Source organism: Mesoplodon mirus (assembly GCF_964341445.2).
Source record: "Mesoplodon mirus genome assembly, contig: HAP1_SCAFFOLD_950, whole genome shotgun sequence".
Classification (NCBI taxonomy): domain Eukaryota; kingdom Metazoa; phylum Chordata; class Mammalia; order Artiodactyla; family Ziphiidae; genus Mesoplodon; species Mesoplodon mirus.
In genome coordinates, this window is record NW_028295096.1 from 68,514 (window position 1) to 74,858 (window position 6,345).

Genomic DNA, 6,345 nt, shown 5'->3' on the forward strand with positions numbered 1-6,345 from the left:
AGTCCCACTGGTACTGTCATTTCCAGGATATGGAGAATTTTCTCACCCATTTTCTCTTTTCAAGGAGGCTAACTTTTTATATTTATGGGTTTTTTTTTTTTTTTACAGTTTTAGAAACTGTTTTTATTGTGAAATATAACACACATTCATGAAAGTGCACAAACCGTTAATATATAGCTTAATGAGTAACAAGAAAGTGAGCACCCTTGTAGCTGCCACCCAGAGCAAGAAATAGAAGCCTGCCAGCCCCTCTTCTGCATGCTCCCTCCCCACAAAGGGAACCCAACCTTGGCTTCTATTTTTTTTTCTTTCCCCACTTCTTTTTTATTGAGGTCTAGTTGATTTACAAGGTTGTGTTAATTTCTGTTGTGTTAATTTCTGATTCAGTTTTATGTATATATATATTCTTTTTCATATTTTTTTCATTATGGTTTATCACAGGACAATGAATATAGTTGTCTGTGCTCTACAGTAGGACCCTGCTGTTTATTCATCCTGTAGTTTGTATCTGCTAATCCCAAACTCCCAGTCCTTCCTTCCTTGCCCCCTTTTTTTTTTTTATTTTTTGTGGTACGCGGGCCTCTCACTGTTGTGGTCTCTCCCGTTGCGGAGCACAGGCTCAGCGGCCATGGCTCACGGGCCCAGGCACTCTATGGCATGTGGGATCCTCCCAGACCGGGGCACGAACCCACGTCCCCTGCATCGGCAGCCGGACTCCCAACCACTGCGCCACTAGGGATTCCCTGCCCCCTGCTTTGTGTCCTCATTTCCCCCATCCCTGTGACTAGGCTGGATACACGTATGTGGTCCGGGTGAACCCTCTCAATTCCTTGCCAGTTGGAAATAGTGCTATCAGGCAGGTCAGTGATGCCACCTTGCTCTGTGTCTTTTTGTGCTGGTTATATCCATGCTTTTGCTTTAGGATTCGTGTTCTTAAAACCAAGCTTTGAAAAAAAAAACTTTTAACTTTTGGCCTCTTTTAGAAGATTGTCCTATGTAGCCATACTGGGAGATTTTTAGAACTGTTTTACACATGGTGTCATGCACCGGTATCATGCGGAATCTTGTATAAAAGGACATTTCTGGGTCCAAATATTTAGGCTTCGTAGGTTGTTGCCCCCACCTCCTTTATAAATTGATGAGGTAACCTTCAGATGACATAATAAATTTAACCATCCTGAAGTGAACAATCCATTGCCACTTAGTACACTCATAATTTTGTGCAAGTCTCACCTCTATCAACTTCCAAAACATTTTCATCAGGAGACCCTGTATCCATTAAGCAGTCACTCTCTGTCCCCATTCCTCCCCAGCCCTTAGCAATCACTAATCTGCTTTCTGTCTCTGTGGGTCTATCTACTCTAGATATTTCATATAGATGGAATCATCCAGCATTTGTCCTTTTGCATCTGGCATATTTCACTTTGCATAGTGCTCTGAGGTTCATCCATGTTATAGTATGTCCTAGTACCATACTCCTTTTCATGGCTGAGTAATATTTCATTGTATGCACATGTCACATTTTGCTTATTCATTTAAACCAAGGCCTCCCTTGGTTCTGTAGCACGTCGTCTTTGGTCCATACGTTGGGGATCATTGGCAGTGGAGATCATTAGGTTTGCCCAGGTCAGCCTGATGCCTTTTTGGAGTAGAGTTTGGAGAGTGCCAGGCCCCCGCTGCTCACTAGGTGTGGTAGGCCTTTAGAGATGGACCTAGCAATAGATGACCAGGGAACGTCTAGCCTGGCAACACAGGCACTGTATCAGGGCACAGACAGGGACCCAGGTAAACAGTGCAGAAAAATGCAGATAAGAGAGGCTTGTATTTGCATCCCAGCTCTGCCGGCTGGCAGTGGGCAAATTAAAAAGTCCCTGAACTCCTATTCCTGATTCGTAAAATGAAATAACAACAGTATCACTCTCATAGCATTGTTGTGTTTAGATGAAATGAAATAATTTCTATCAAGTGCATGGTACAGGGCCTGGCACAGAGTGAGTAAAGTAAAGCCCAAAGTGGCCATGATTTTTATTACTTTTCCAGAAAAGGAGTAATGTGCAGTTGGAGTCTGGCACATTACTCAGCAGGGAAATGTCCTCAGCAGGTTGGCTTCTGGTCCACCGTGTAGCATCTCCAAGAGAACTCCCAAGAGCAAGACATGGTCCCTAATGTGGGAAAATAAAGAGGCCCAGTTTGGGAAAATAAAGAGGCCCAGTTTCCAGCACAGGACACTTAGTCCCAGCAATAAAGCAGGGGGCTTGATTTTAAAATGAGACATACTGTCTGAATGGAAGCAGTATCAAGGCAAAACTGATCAATGTTATCATTGCTGGTCTGATTTTCCTACTAGACTGTGTGTACATGGAGGGAAGGGGTTGTCATTCTTTTTTGCTACACTATTCGTTGCACAAGTGTAGAGTATTCAGTCAATAAATATTTGTTGCATGTGTGGCTGGCTGGCCAGCCAGCTGGCTGCTGTGTTATCTTTCTATTAGCTTAGGACTCTTTAAATTCTTCTGAATCAGTCTCATGTAGTGTTGGAGGAATATACTCAGCCCCAGATATGCTTCTAGGAGACTATTCAGAAATCTGCTCTCAAATTCTTAAAACTATGCACAACTTTTGATCCAGCAGTTTCACTTCTGAGGATTTAACCTAAGAAAATCCCTAGAGCTCAGAAGGATTATGGCTCAAGAACATTCATTGTGAGATCATTTGGAATAGCAGAAAAGGTGGAAAGAACTTGCTATTCAACCAAAGGAGGATGGGTTAACTGTATTATGATGCTTCCATTCAATAAAGTGTTTCAAAGCCATAAAAATAAGGAAGAAGATTGTTTAATAACATGAGAGAATATCCAAATTCTGTAGTTAGTGAAAACAGCAAGTTGCACCACAATATTTTGGTATAATACCACTCTGTGTTATGTGTGCTTGTGTGAGTGTAACATTGGAAGGATATAAACTAAAATATTATCTGTTGCTCTGAGTGATTAAATTAGAGATAATTTTATTTTTGAGCTTTTTGAGCTTGTCTGTCATTTCCAATGTTTTTACATTGAATGTTTCATCAGTTAAAATAAGAACGAATATTATTGAGGATTATGTTCCTGATGAGAAGTTGGGTCTTATCGCTCGAGTGTGTCTGAACCTGCAGAGGGGACCGAATGGCCTCAGCTCTAGGGGTTGGGAAGGGGCTGGGAACAGCAAAGCGTCAGGCATCGCTTCTGTAACATTCCAACAGCAGGGCATGTTCCTGTTTTACTGAAGGAGAGGATGCTCTGCACCTCCTTTCACCTCATTTACTCCATCCTCCCCTACATGTTAGTGTCAACTTAAATAAGGGGATAAACTGAGGCGAGCTCAAATTACCAGAAATTGAGGTTATTCAGGAAGAGTAGAGGAATTGCCATTCTGGAAACACATACCATGCTATAGTAAGCTAGAGGCGAGTCTGTTGAGGGATTGGGGTGAGCTGTGTTTATGGGCAAGGAGTGCAAAGAGGGAGAAGTCCAGCCAGAATCCAGGCAGGAAGTTCACTGGCTTGATGATGGGAAGAGACTGTGGGTGGATGTTCATTGATCAGGAGGTAAGTCTTGGTCTTCTGTAAAGCAGGCATTTATGGGAAATCAATCTCTCGGTTATATTCCATTCTTCTGAGGGCGCATGAGTGAGATTCTCCATTTCATGTCCTTCGGTTCCATTTTAGATTGAAATCTTTTCATATTGGCATTAAATACACCCAGGCTGTAGGGATTTTCTGGTCTACATGGTGACTGGATCCATGTTGTGGCTCCTAACTCCTGAGATAAACACGCACACGCTGGTTTCAAGAAGGTAAATTTAAACTTTTCATGGGCTGAATTGACTATGCAAGTTTATTCTGTCCTGTGTTCTAGAAAATTAAAAGAAGAAAGTCTGGGCTGAGAAAGCGTAAATGGGATTAGTATTTCTACCAATAGAAAAACAAGATGAGCACCAGCTTTTGAGACTTTCAGTTAACTGATTACAAATACCCTCCTTTCCGTGCCTGAGGCTTTGTTCCTGGGCCAAGCAGGTCTGTCAGACTTCATCTTCCTTGAGGCTATGTTCTCCCCAGAGAGTCCTGGGCCCTTTACACTAACATGTGTCCTCTGGTTGCTCTTTGGAAATTCTTCAACACGTCGGCATCCTAGATGGGGATGCAATTTAGACTCATGCTGGAACCTCTTCAGAACTTGCAAACCCACAGTGGTGGTGTACTGTAGACTATGCTTTAAAGTGGAAGAAAAGTTGCTAAAGGGAACATATAGGGAGGAACACCTAACGTGATATGAGATGCAGTTTGACAGGTGAATAGGAGTTCTTCAGGAGTACAAAGAGAACACATCATCAGAGGCAGAGGGAACAGGAGGGAATTCAGTGTGTGATAGGAAGAGACCATTATCAACACGGAGGTCTTGCCTCTAAGCAAAGGTGTTGCCAGGACTAGATAATGAAGGGGCTTGTAATCCATACTCAGGAGTTTGGCATTTTATCCTGAAGCTCATAAATTGCCATTGAAAGATTTTAAGCAAGGGAATAACATTTAGTAGTATGCACACTCTATCTTTCCTATTAATTTGTGAGTTTCCTGAAGGCAAATGTTTGATTTTGAGACATCTCAGTGGTTGCTCCTCCATAGCTCAGAATAGTCTGTTATTTATAATAAGAGCTAAACTTTCATCACGTGTTTACTATGAGTCTGACATTGTGCTAACTGCTTTACATAGTGTATTATTCAGGGTTCTCCAGAGAAACAGAATCAATCATACTAATATATATGCATATGTATATATAATAATAAAGAAACTTATTATAAGGAATTGGATCATGCAATTATGGAGGCTGAGAAGTCCCATGATCTGCAGCTGGCAAGCTGGAGACCCAGGAAAGCCAATGTTTCAGGCCAAATCTGAATGCCAAAAAAGACCAATGTCCCAGCATAAGTACGTTTTTTTCAGGCAGGAGGAGTTTCCTCTTATTTGAGGGAGGGTAAGCCTTTTTGTTCCATTCAAGACTTCAACGGATTAGATGAGGGCAACACACGTTAGGGAGGTCAATCTGCTTTACCCAGTCCACTGATTCAATTGTTAATCTCATCCAAAAACACTCTCACAGACATGCCCAGAATAATATTTGATAAGCTATCTTGACACCTCTCATCCCAACCACCACCATGGCCCAGTCATGTGGATGTATAAGATTAACCATCACGTGTGAGTTATATCATTTAACTTATACAATGATCTTGCAAGGTTATTTCTATTTTTATTCCCGTTTTAAAGACAAGGAAACTAAACCTTGGAAGGTTTATGTCATGTCTCTGAATAACAACAGCTGGTAAGGGATCAAATCCAGGCACCTGACTCATGGGGCCACATCCTTAACCACTATGCTATAATAAATGTTTTTAAATTAATTTTTTCTAGAACTCTCATATAGAAATTTAACAAGAATATAATCACTAATAATATGTTCATTATATTGGACATCCATAAATTCCTATAGATGAGTAACTAAGTGTACTGTTAACACCAGTCTTCCAACAAATCCATGTTTAATTTTTTTTTTCTGATTCTGGAGAAGAAAGACAAGATACAGGGAGGAGAGTTTTGCTTAGCAAACACTGGAGAATGTGGTAGGGAATTCAGTCTTCTGTTCACAATGAGTGTCCTAGGTTATACTAGTTGCATTTCAGTAAGAAGAAGTAATCAGTACATTAAGATGATTTCACTTACATGTGAAATCTAAAAAGCACAACAAATAAGCAAACATAACTAAACAGAAACAGGGTGATAAATACAGAGAACAAACAGGTGGTTGCTAGAGGGGAGGCGAGTGGGGGAAGGAGAGAAATAGATGAGGGAGAGTAAGACAGACAAACTTCCAGTTACAAAATAAATGAATCACAGGTGTCAAATGTACAGTATGGGGAATATAATCAATAATTATGTAATATCTTTGTATGGTGACAGATGACAACTACATTTATTATGGTGATCATTTTGAAATGTTTAGAAATGTCAAATCACTATGTTATATACCAGGAGCTAAAAGTGTTGTAGGTCAATTATACATAAAAAACAAACAAACTCATTAAAAAAGAGATCAGATTTGTGGTTACCAGAGGTGGTGAGGTGGGTGGAGGGAGGGGAATTGGATGAATGTAGCCAAAAGGTACAAACTTCCAGTCATAAGATAAATAAATACTAGGGATGTAATGTGCAACATGATAAACATAACTAACGCTGCTGTACATTATATATGAAAGTTTTCAAGAGAGTAAATCCTAAGAGCTCTCATCACAAGGAAAAATATTTTTTTCCTA